This window comes from Cyprinus carpio, chromosome B9, assembly GCF_018340385.1.
Source record: "Cyprinus carpio isolate SPL01 chromosome B9, ASM1834038v1, whole genome shotgun sequence".
Lineage (NCBI taxonomy): Eukaryota > Metazoa > Chordata > Actinopteri > Cypriniformes > Cyprinidae > Cyprinus > Cyprinus carpio.
This window is the reverse complement of record NC_056605.1, coordinates 24757288-24770847: the sequence shown is the minus strand read 5'-3', so window position 1 is coordinate 24770847 and position 13560 is coordinate 24757288.

Genomic DNA, 13560 nt, shown 5'->3' with positions numbered 1-13560 from the left:
GTTGATCTTTATAAGTTTTACTTCAAAGCTACAAATTCATCAATAGGTGATCAAAGCAATTCTTGATGATATAGCCAAGCCTCCAATATGACCAGAAGTCCTTCAAGAGCAAAAGAAAGTGGAACAGTTCGCTGGGGGAAGTAAGATCTCTGGCATTACTGAACATCTCAAATGGGAGCTAAAACAAAACTTAAAAGTAATTTAAAAGAAAGGATTTGTAAACCGGGACCTGACCTTTACTAAAGCCGTCCTAACTGAAAGAAAATCAGCAGTCGATGCTTTTACAGTGTCACATTTAACAACAGAAACGGAGCAAAGTCAAGGTTTTCAACAATGTCATGAACTGTAATTATAAAAAAGTGAAATGATGCAAGTGCTTTCTTAAAAGTATACGCTTTACATTAATGGAAATTTCCAATAATTCACTCTATTCCCTTCCATTGTAAGTGATTTCTTGAGCTGTTGATTGATATCGTACTGAACTCTTTCTTCTTTTAATCAAAAATCCAGAATTTGCTATATGAAAACAATAACTTTAGCTCAGTTAATTAAAAGCTATTACTTCTACACTTCCTCATTACAGATATAATATATTTAGACACATATCTTTTGCACATTATGCAGAAAACTGTGTTTTGCATTTCAGCAGGTGTTTAGTTTGAGCTATTAGTTATCGAAATACCAAAAGAAATTTCAGTGTGGAAAAGCTAATAAACCCCATGTAAGAAATACATAGACAGTTAGCATGTATTTAGAGAATTTAGAGTTTTAGGATGGTATGCAAACATTCAATGACTATTGTTTCCCGGAGGTTTTGGACTCAGATAAGTCAAAACGCTGGATTCTTAGAAGTCATTAAGCCTCATTGCCTTTAAGCATAATGTTTCATATATATATATGGAGTGTAACCTTTCCTGTTTTTTTTTTTTTTTACATGAAATTAGGGCACCTTGTGCCTAAGACCAAATGCAATGGTGTACCCTGAACAATTGTCTGGTATGCCGGCGTTGAGTAACACTGCTGCTGTCAGAGAATTCTGAGATCAAGTCTGCTTTATGTGGCCATATAACAGTGAAATAAAACAATACTATTTATTTTATTATTCACCAATGGAACCATTTTAATTGTAACAGTACAATATTTCTGATGCAGTTCGAGTTATATTTTTGGGAATCACTCTGTAATTTCAATTCTGTCCACATCACTTATGCACCCGTTCAAAGGCCTCTTAAATTACTTTTGAAATGCAAAATAAAAAGGGAATAAAAATTCAAGCGCTCCCATTCACACAGGCAATAAATAAAGCCTTTACAAACAACCGGGTAAAATTTAACTGCCTCTGGTTCAGTGGCTGCAGAATCCTTGAGGAGAATATGAAAAAAGGCCAGTGAAATACTATAATGACTTGTTTGTCCTATTAGTCAAGGCCATTCACTGGAGCAAAAAAGGTTTTTTTCGTGTCTATGATTTTTTTTGTGAGGACATGGGTCTGATCCCTGAAGTCAGAAAGATTGACAATATGTATTTACACACATAAACCGAAGTACCCTTTGGCGCTATAGTGACTATAAGGACTTTCAGGCAGCTGAGTGGCAATGACTATATAAAAGACATCTGCCTTTTTATTGGTCAGCAGTGAAAGTTTTCAAAGGGTGCTATGGCAGAAGTTAAATAATGGATCTTCAAACTTTATCCACAGGGAATTTATGTCTGGTCAATTTACAGCTCAATAGTTACAAAGTCAGAACTGATTCTTGAAAGTGACAGGCTTGAAAGATGAACCATTCACAGACACGAACAAAGGACAAAGAGTATAAACAAGAACAGATATCTTTCCAAGGTCCGCAGAAGTCACTCAGCCAGGATATGCTGAAGCACCAATGCCTTCCTAACTTCCTAAAGTACACATTTTCTCAAAATAAAAACTTTTTTTTGTCCCAGTGCTTAACTGCCATTCAAATGGTTCCAGATGGTAACTTTTGTGTCACAGTGTTCATGTTAAGTATTTGAAGTTAAATAAATAATTGCAGTAGCAATTGAAATAACAATTTGAGTTTTTGAAGTAAGGGGAGGTTATACAAAATTCATTATTGAATTGAAAATGCCTAATTTTTTTAAACTGTAGCAGACAAGACACGTTTCAGCTATTTTACCAACAAAATAGTTCCAAACAAATCCATAGCAGAACTGTTGTGCATTTCTGAGCAACGCTCATCAGTGTTTTGTTACTGAACGAATCAGCTGCTTCGAACAAATCGCTTGAATATATGATTCCATCACTTACACATGTGATTTGCCAACACCTGGCCTATAACTACATTTAAAAGTATCATTTTATTTTCATATTATCTCATTTCTATATTCAAATTTTTAAAACAACAATATTTATGCAGTTGGAATTGTAACAATTAAGGTGCAACTTCTGTGCCATCCCTGCAGTGCAAAGATGAATTTTGTTGTTAGTAATTTCATTTACTCTATATGGTATCCTATTATTCTGATTGTATTTATTGAATAAATATAAGTAATTTCTCAGGCAAATGTGAATCTTTGCACTGGATTGGTCATGGTCTTGACTCAGACTTGCCATGGCTTGGTGTTGGTTTCGTCTTGATTTCAACCCCTCAAAGTCTTGGATCTTGTCTTGGTGTCAACACACTCTGGTCTTGGTTTAGATGGTCTTGACTACAACACCATTATATTTGCCCTGTAATCAAAAGTGTGACCTAAAACCAAATTGCTCATTTGATAATTTTTTTTGTTGAATATTGGATAAAAATCTTTTTAGCATTGACTGTGACAGCATTTAATACAACAGATAAAAGACATAATAGTGTCACAGACTTTCCATTCTCACAATGCAGAAATGATTCCATTATGCAACATCTGAAGCTGTAGGCAGAATATTGCAGAGCTGACCAATGGTATTCAGTGCAGGCGTAGCTGTTTTTAATGTTGCGGTTTATCGTTTTTATTTCCAAGACATTGTTTGCCAAGAGTGCAGTGAGATACCCAGCATGACAGCCCTGTCTCATGTGTGACCAGATGAACCTAAAAGCATGCACTGAAAAATTGTTCTCTTAATCAGTATTTCTGTCTTGTTTTCTATTAGATATACTTACTTGAAAAGTTAAAGTGCTTTAAAATTTCACGACTTGTACGAGCACAAACACATTTTGCTTTTCAAGTAAATTTATCTTCGTTTATGGTTGTTTAGTTATATTTACTAGTAGAAAGCAAGTCTATTCTATAGAACTGAACATTTCATTTAATTACTTTTTTTAGTTTTACTTCTGTAAAACCCATTTCTCAAATCTCTTCACACATCGCTGAAGCCTGAGTTTCTAAGAGCATCATTTGTCTCTTTGGCAATAGCCTGCCTCTCATGTCAGATCCAATAGACTGACCTATTCACACTCTCTCCAGAAAGACTACAGACATGATACAGACATATGTACTGGGACAACTGAAACCACAGGATCAAACGGCTCAATCTAAAAAAAGAAGCTTTGCAGTTATTGGTCAAAGAACCACACGCAGAGTTCATCACTTTCAATAAATCACCATGACAGATAATCTATTACAGATCTAATTCATACAATTTATATTGATTAATGCAATGAGATTACATGTCTCAATTCAAGGTATTTGGAATTGGCATCAGCTGAGCATCGCAAGAAAACTATCAATCCAATTACCATTATTGTTTACGTTCTCAGAATTCAACCCATGCTGTATTTTTATTAAAACATTGTTTTTTTTTCCAGGTTTGAGATTGCAACCCTGTGCACAAAATGAACTGTCATAAAAGACTTTGCAGTGTGTCTCACTAAGGGAATTTACCCCTATTAATTGCACACCGTTTGTCTTGTAACCGTTGATAGGGTGTAATGAGAATGGGATGTTAATTAATAAACAATGCCTAACGGTTCATGAGTGGCCAATTAATAGTGCTTAACAAGCAAGGTGATGGATGAGTGAGAACATGACAACCCTTTGCTCGGTGTCCACAGACAGCCAGTGGAGGTCGAGAGGAGGACTATTCATGTTCTATATGTACACTCTAATTTACGGTAAAAAAAAGAGGCAGTTGTGGATGCTAGAAATTCACCGTAAAAATACAACGGGCCTGTCGCAGTACTCACACTTTGTACCCGTCTTTGCATTTGACCACTTGTCTACTCACATGACGTATTACCTGTATTCACCGAAATGTGGCTTTAAGTTAGCTTGAAGACTGAAAGTCTGTATTTATATTACGTAAATGTAACTGTTTATATATAATGTAATATTAGTACTATTGGTAAAACTACCAAGGCTGCACATGCTTTCAAACACACAAATGTTCCATATACTGCAATGGATGAGGTCCGTGAAGGTTTTAGTTGCCTTTGTGTGGTTCACATTTTTGGCTCACATACAGGGCTATATTTTATTCTAGAATGACAAAAAATGTCTACAGAACAGCCTCTCTTTGGGCCTGGTGATTGAACAGTGGCTGAGTGAGTCTTATTCGAGGTGACGAATCGTATTGATTACTCTCGTCCTTGCATATGCTGATACCGCACACAGTGACAAGGCACCTGATCCCTTGGGTTCTCTAGTGCCTTCCACCCCCAGCCGAATGACAGACAGATGGCACCTTAATCCTTAAATGAGTCACCGCCAATCTAGAGTAAAAGGTAGAGTAAAATAGTAATAGTCAAATGAGAAAAAGAGTGAGATATACTCCCTATGACAACCAGATCTCATTAGTTAGTAATTATAGCTCTGCGATTGTAAAGTATGATTCTAGTACACTATAGCATGTATTTTTACAGGAGTATAGCAGTATTTTTAACAGTTGTTTAGACACTGATATGTACAGTATCACATAGTATCTCATAGAATGCTGAGTTCATAGTTAATTAAACTATATGTTATATGCCACCACATAGCTAATTAGGCACAACAACAGTATGTAAAGTGTGATTCTAGCACACTATAGTATGTTTTATTCATTTAGACACTAAAACATACAATAACATATGTTGAGGTTCATAGAATATTGAGTTAATTAGTATCATTTAATTTTAATAAACTAATTATGTTATGTATGTATTAATGTATTAATTATGTTAATATATGGCATCACATGTAACATAGTTAACATATGTACCTAATTAAGCTACACGAGAATTGTTCTATTATGTTTTTGTTGGAACAATTATGACTGCACACGCATGAATCACTGAATAAGTGATATAATTTCACGATAATGTAAATTCTGGTAATCAAGAGAGAAAACAATCTCACTTTGATTAGCTCCATATTGATTTAGTTTGCCATTAAAAAAAGTCCCTTTCTTGGCCAAAATTATTTTTAAAAATAATAATTATAAAAAAAAATACAAAAAAAAATAAAAAATGAAAATTTACTGAAAATGTACTCGTCATTTACTCAGCCTAAGACTATCCAAGATGTAGATGATGATTGTTTCATCATTGAAACAGATTTGGAGATTCATTGTTTTCAGTCACTTGTCTGAATCATTTAAAAGTGAAAACAGTCCAAAATAGGGTGGATCTTGATGTGAAAGGACAACAGGGGTTGGACTTTTTTACTGAAGTAAATGTTATAATGGATTATGGACTCATACTTAAAGCCAAAAAGTGACACTTTACAGTTAAAACTCCTTAATGATGGATTTGTTCTTCACTTCAGATGTAATGTTAATTGATCGTAATTAATCATGTGGATTACTTGTGGATTATTGTGATATTTTTATCAGCTGTTTGGACTCTTGTTTTGATGGCACCCATTCACTGCAGAGGATCCAATGCAGAGCAATGATGCACTGATATTTTTCTCTAGATCTGTTCAGATGAAGAAACAAACTACATCTACATCTTAGATAGCCTGAGGGTGAGTACATTTTTACCATTATTTATTTTTGGGTGACCTATTCCTTTAACTAAAAAAGGAGAGTTCAGATGAGGCCCTCCCATATTTGTACATTTTCTAAAGTTGTCACAGTATATGCAAAGAGTTTACATTAATGCATTTAGCAGACACTTTTATCTAAAGCGAATTACACAAGAATAAAAACAAAACATTGAAGAAACAAAAGCAATTGGTTTGTTTTAGACACTGATACTATGTTGACTATATATTTTAGTGCTTGTGCAAACATTCAAAAATGATAAAAAAAGCCTACAGATACTAATGAGATCCATCTAGGTCTTGAGCTATAGAAACACATTATAGACATTTCTTTTTAGCACCAAAAAAAAGTTTTGTGCCAGTATTAATACATGTATTCACAACTCTCTGAGTTATCCTTCCCACTCATATGTCGATCCAATAACTTTTTCCACTGACTGACTCTCCTATCATCTGTCTGTAATACTGCTTGACTTATGAGCGTACATGGGAGAGACTGCACGGTAATAACACACCAAACCACAGGCACTATGAAAGACACAGGCAAGGGTGAAAAAAAGTTTAAAATCTTCTGCATGTCTCTTCTCAACTTTCTTTATCTATCTTTTTGTGTGTTTTTTTCCACCCTCTCTCTCTCTCTCTCTCTTTCTCAAATCCATAAAATGTCTACATTCTGTCTCACTCCTGGCTGAGAGTCCCTGCTGTGGACTGTGAGAGGAGAGGGATCTTTTTCACAAGTGGTGTCCAGGCTGGCAGTGTAGGACAGTTCTGGACTGAGCCCAGGATCAGCCTCCTGCTGCTGACATACACACGCTCACAAAGAGGAGCTTGTCATTTCCAATGTTCAGTTCCTTTATAGCAATGCAAAACATGACTGTGGTGCCAACAAAATGACAAAACGTGTAAAATGGAATATATTATATGAAATTAGTTTGCTCTATAAGCAAGAGTTTGCCTAAAATTAAAATATCCGTTATTTACTTATATGTATTGGATTTAAAACAAAAAAATTTTTATACCGGGTAACAGTGACAACAGCAAAATTGCAGTATTGCTGTGATTGGTGTCAATAAAATAAAATGATGTTAAGGTACACAGATCTGCTTGAATGTTTCAGTTGGTAAAAATGGACTGATTACATAGTTAGCAACTCATATAAATATACAAACATACATATAAATATAAATACTATTTACCTTAAAGGGATAGTTCACCCAAAAAATACTCAATACCCTCATGTCGTTCCAAACCCGTAAAGCCCTAAACACACTGCACGATTTTTGGCTGTCCCATACAAAAGATTGGCATCACGAAACAATCGTGGCGATATCTGTGATCGTGGCTCCTAATCAGTTGTCCTGTGACGACAGTGATAGATGGCCGTTGTCACAGTGATCATCGCACAGTGTGTTTGCTGGTACGATCCGCGTTTACTGACCAACCAATACAAATGCAACATGAAATCAACACGATATAGTGCTAAAACATAAAACTACTTACCTCAAGCTCTTATACCTTCCTTTTACATCCCTTCCACTTTTTTTCAGCACACATAAAAAAATAAAACGGCTAAAGTGTGATTTATCATGCTTTTTTTGTTTACCACTAGCGCATGCTGAAGACGTTTTATTTTTTTGTACCATAGTAACGTGTGTCGTAGAGCACAAATCAATAGGTGTCATCAACGTACAGTCTACACGCCTGTCATAGCCAAGTTTTTTAGATTAAGGTCGCACAGTGTGACATGCAGTGATCTTGTAGGATTGCTAAAATCTTGCAGTGTTTTGAGCTAAAGACCTTCGCTCATCTACAGAACACAAATTATCGGTCGGTCACATGACAAGTGAGAACCAATGGCGCTCGGGGTCATTGAGCGTCCGAAGGAGCTGTTTTAAAAACTGAGCATGACTGCTGTCAATCATAATTAATCACATTATTCACATAATTTTTGGAATATTTAAGCATCCAGTTCAATCATTGCTAACAATGTTAACATCAATAACAATCAATAGCTCTGGTAGGTCACAGGAGTCATAATGGATAACTAAATCATGATATCATAGTGTGATAAAGGAATTATATCAGCACTCACTATTATATACTGCTAGTATTAATGCCAGAAGGTCCTGGTTGCCATAGAGGATAAAAATGATCCAGACACATGTGAGAGTGATCCGTTTCATAATGACAATGGTTTTTATGGCCAGATCCTGCTTTGCATTCTTCTGCATGCAGAGTGAGCGTATGGCTTTAACTGTATCTTCAAATATTTGTTGCTTTTCTGGAGTGATCTCATATTGTAGTTGTCGTTATGTAAGAATCGAGGCCTAACTGAATTTGCTGTAGGTTGAATTATTCTGGGTTTATGGTAATTAGCGTTGACAGGTAACCATGTGTAGCGTCAAGTGGATTGGGATGATAGCGCTGCCTGCTGGCTTTTCATTTGGAAGAGAGAAGCCATCACTGGCCTAAGCTGGATAAGTGTTTATGCATTTTATATACAGTTGGTACAGAATCAGTTTCACAAATGTTTTGTTTTAGATAACCTTATTCACTGATGAAACAATTACTTGTTTTTTTGCTTATTTATTTCTGATTTGGTATGGAATACATCATTAAAATTGTGTAGTATATTGCACTTTTCTGCCTGTTATTTCAATTTGCCATTTTTAAGGGATTCTAGAATTATTTGTATTCCTTTCAATAAAAGTCGGATACTGAGGCTGGTCATTTAGTTGATCTTTGGGTGTAATTTTAAGTATTTTATTTAATAGCAACCTGTTTGTTGCTTGAAAGGAATAATTCACTGCAAAATAAAACTTACATGCCATTCCAACGTGGCGTTATTTTCTTTCTTTCATGAAACAGAAAAAGAGATCTTAGGCTGAATGTCCTGATCCTGGCATTTCAAATCATTATCTATTTCAGTGTAGAAAAGCTGCCTAAGGAGATTCAATCTAAGATCTCGTGTTTTGGAGAAGAAAACAATACTGGGTTGGAACAGCATGAGGTAAATAAAGATAGAATTTGCATTTTTAGGTGAATTATTTATTTTTTGCTTAAAGTACGCTGCCTGCATGGGGTGCATGCATGATTCCCCTAGTTGGATATGTTTCCGTCAGGTGTCTCAAGTCATGAAGTTAGATATGTCAGTGCATGTCAGTGCTCTTAGATTTTTCCAGCTGGCTTTTTATAGTGACACATAGAGTAAATGTTGATCAGCCTGGCATGGTTTTGTTTTGGTTTTAAATGGTCTCTCATTTCACTCCAACCAGCCATGAATGTGTCGCCAGGGAGTTTTGTCCACAACATAATCGTACTGCTAACATTATCTAAATTGGTATGTATATATTTGCATATTTTTAAATTTGTTACCCTGACTAAATGTGTTGGGTTCAGTTTTTTTTTTTTTAAACATAGGATGTAAATGCAGTGAATAAAAGTAAAATCCAAAATTTGTAAATATTTAAAAACTCTGACAACACTTGAAATTACTTAGATTTTGCTTTTGAATATACTGAATATTTTTACACTAGATTATTATTTTTTTATTTATTTTATTATATCCATGAAGGGCAAACATAGTTATTTCTAAATGATTGTAGAGTTTCTTTCATTTAAAATGGAATACTTTTGAGAAACATTTTTTTCTAATAATTCTAGCTAAAATAGTTTAGCAATAATTCAGCAATAATTCTGAGTAAAAACTTTATTTTGTTTAACGTATTTGTTGCTGAGCATTAAATGTAATATATTTTTGTTCAATTATATTTTTTATTTTGTATTTTGAGATAATTTAATGGTACTAATTAATATTTATGCAATAATTATGATCAATTTCTGGCCATTGAAAACAATAATTAATAATAATAATAATCATCATATATTGTACAGTACAGTAGATACCTATGCTTACACAGCTACACACTGTTTTGGGGACAACATTTGGTATAAGACATGGAATACATTTTTTCAGTATAACATTAGATTGTTTTTAGCTAATGAACTGAAGAAACTGACAGGTTAATTACTTAATTATCAAGGTTAACTTTTTCTGCACTGTAAATGCAGTTTTTGAAATGCAGAGTTTTTGAAATGTTGGGGCAGTGTGAAACTGCTTTTAGTTTACTGCATCACTGTAGTAACAAGAGCCGGAATGGTTGTTCTTCTAAGAAACTCACAGTCCCAGCAGCTGTGTTCCTTCTACTTCTCTACATCTTGTCTGTTACAGACATACATTAGTTCAAATCATTAACTTCAGAAGACATTGCAAAGCCAAGCCACCCTTACCCTAGAATGAACAGTCCTATAGAGAAATGGCCATTTCATGCTGGTTCTTAGTGGCTGAGTACAGGTTCAATTCAGGAGTAAATTGTTTGTACAGTCTACCTTGTTCTAGTCAATATGTCTAGAAATAAGCTCTGTTCTCAGCCAGTAGACCCACGGTCCTCTCTTCCAGGAGTCTCCTAAGAGTTAACTGCTTGAGACAGGTGCTCTGCAAATTGCTTCTTCAAAATGATTAAAAATGATCTGTGTGTGGGTGTTGTGTTTGTTAGGTTCTAATCTGCTGGCGTGGTGAACTATGATGGTGCCATGTCTTGGTCATGGACTCCTCTGGCCTCCAAACAGACTGATTAAACATTTAGACAGATTGCAGAAAATTTTGGATGACATGCTGGATGGAAAAATTCCAAAATGCCAATATATGGCTGGAAATTTGTAAACTGGACCAAGCGATTCATTGATAATATGACTAAAACTAAATAAAAATGATTTGTCCACAAATTGGACATGAATATGACTGAATTACTTGGTTGAATCATGCGTTTGGCTCAGCTTCTCTATTTCCACTCTGGCCAATCTTAGACGCAGCTCAATACAGTAGTGGATATATGATAGCAATGATGAATGTCGGTCCATCTCATCACACACTTCCAGCATTTTCTGTTTTCAAAGGCATCAATGCCAATAGGACAGAGAGATGACAATGACTGGAAGATACTTTTCTACCAGTATTTCTAAGGAACCTCAAGGAAGCATATGTGCCATTTAAAGGGAAGTGCTGAATTGATGTGTATCCCCACAAGTCAAACTGTCAAAATTGTCTGTGGCCTCTAAGGACTTCGATCTGTGTTTTGATACATTGCGAAAATGTCATCTTTGCACCTAAAGCCCATACAGTGTCTATGGGCTCATCTTTGACTCCAATTACAGTGGAACATTCTTTGTCTCTACTCACTGTAGCACAGGGTGTCCTGTACATATTGGTTGGAAGTTGCAGAGCTGTGTGTGGTGTTATCTTTTGTTTAAACTTCTACCAAAGATCACCCTGCTTTTCACTTCTGCTGAAGGGAAGGAAAAAGGAATTCCTCAAAGAAAAGAATGTGATTAGAGTCAATACACAATTGATACATTTGAAAATCTAGTCAGACAGACTTGTAAAATATTCCATATTATTATTATTATTATTATTATTATTATTATTATTATTTATTTATTTATTTACAAAATAATCTATAAAAAAACCTTTTAATATATTTCTTAATAACCTTGGAATTTGTTAAAGTCTTATTACATTCTGTGAAAGGTACTTTCACAGCTTTGTTATCCTTAAAATGCTTTTCTTCTTTCATAATCTTTTTTCTTGCGCCATGACCTGAAGTTTGACATCATATCAAGTTTGACATTTTTCCTACCCTTTTCTGGCCTTATTTTGAACATGTTTTTGTCAAGCCATTCAGATGTCACCTGCACCTCAGTTTCATTCTGGGAGCTGGTTGTTTTATTCATTAACATAACCACAGCTCGTCATTCAGACCAAAGGAGCCTGCAGCCTTTTTTCTTTCTTTTTTTTTTTTAACATGTCATTCAATAGAGAATGTCAAACACTTTCCTTGCTAAGGATTATGGGTTCAGTTATTGACATTTCTCACTTAAGCCTGTCATGGCTGCTTGCATTGTGATTGGGGATGAAGTCCCACAATGTTTTCCACTATTCTAATTCATTTTATTCTATTCCAAGACGGATTCATATTGCAGGGCATCCGTGTAGAATGGCTCTGGTGTTTTCAAGCCATTGCTAGTCTTGTCTAAAAGCTGAAGTTCCACTAGTGGCAACAAATATAAATTGCAAGACAGGTTTCCCCAAACACATCCCTGTTTGCCATTGGTAAGACCAGTGGATAGATTTAAGACTTAAGAATTGGAGTGTACATTGGTAATTGTTTTTGTCATTTATCTTCATATTCTTATTTGAAATGTAAATTGAAATTTGTACTTTGGACTTTTCACATGCAGTTCCCCAATGACTTTTAGAAATCATACTTTTATAGTCCTATGTCATAGGTGTCGTCTTCTCATTTCATTTGATAGCAGATATCCTGAAATATAATTAGGAGTAGTTTTAGCTCGCTCTCATTTCTCCTTGCCTAGAGGACATTTTCAAGTAAAAAGTGACACAGCTTACCCCAGTCTTCTCATATAGAATTTATGACAAACCCTGCCATGAAATATTAATTCTTCTTTACATTCTGCCTCCACCTTTTTAGAGAGCATTTTGGTGAGCCTCTGCGCCATTGGAAATCTTTCAGTACACGTCCTTTTATATAAGGGATGTGTTGTCTCATTTTGAAGGGCATAGCAAATTGCATTGGTTGTAGAGGACCAAGTCAGAGATTTCACCTTTTTGTAGCAACACATTGGCTAGGCACTTGCTATCTATGTAATACCATGGGCCAATGTCATCCAGTAGGGGTGGGAATTGCAGGGTACCTCACGATACGATATGAATCACGATACATGGCTCACGATACAATAATATCACAAATACAGCAGTTCTGCGATAATATGTGACGTGACATACAGCCAAGTATGGTTACCCATACTCAGAATTCGTGCTCTGCATTTAACCCATCCAAAGTGCACACACCGTGAACACACACCCGGAGCAGTGGGCAGCCATTTATGCTGCGGCGCCCGGGGAGCAGTTGGGGGTTTGGTGCCTTGCTCAAGGGCACCTCAGTCGTGGTATTGCCGGCCCGAGACTCGAACACACAACCTTAGGGTTAGGAGTCAAACTCTCTAACCATTAGGCCACGACTTCCTTTAATTAATTAATTTATAGATTTTTTTTTAGATTAATTTATATAATGCTAGACAATTCTCTTTATTCAAGTCTAAACTGACAGAAAACAGCACAAAAAATTCTGTAAATCAAATTTATCATGTTAAGTAAATTAAAGGGTTAGTTCAGCCAAAAATGAAAATTATGTCATTAATGACTCACCCTCATGTTGTTCCAAACCTGTAAAACATCCGTTCATCTTCGGAACACAGTTTAAGATATTTTAGGTTTAGTCAGAGAGCTTTCTGTCCCTCCATTGAGAATGTATGTACGGTATACTGTCCACGTCCAGAAAGGTAATAAAAACATCATCAAAGTAGTCCATGTGACATCAGAGGGTCCGTTAGAATTTATTGAAGCATCGAAAATACATTTTGCTCCAAAAATAATAAAAATTACGACTTTATTCAGCATTGTCTTCTCTTCCGGGTCTGTTGTGAACGCGACTGCTGTGACTGTTGACGTACGACGCTGGTGACGTGTTCTCTGGTGCATCCAATAACAAAGAAAACACG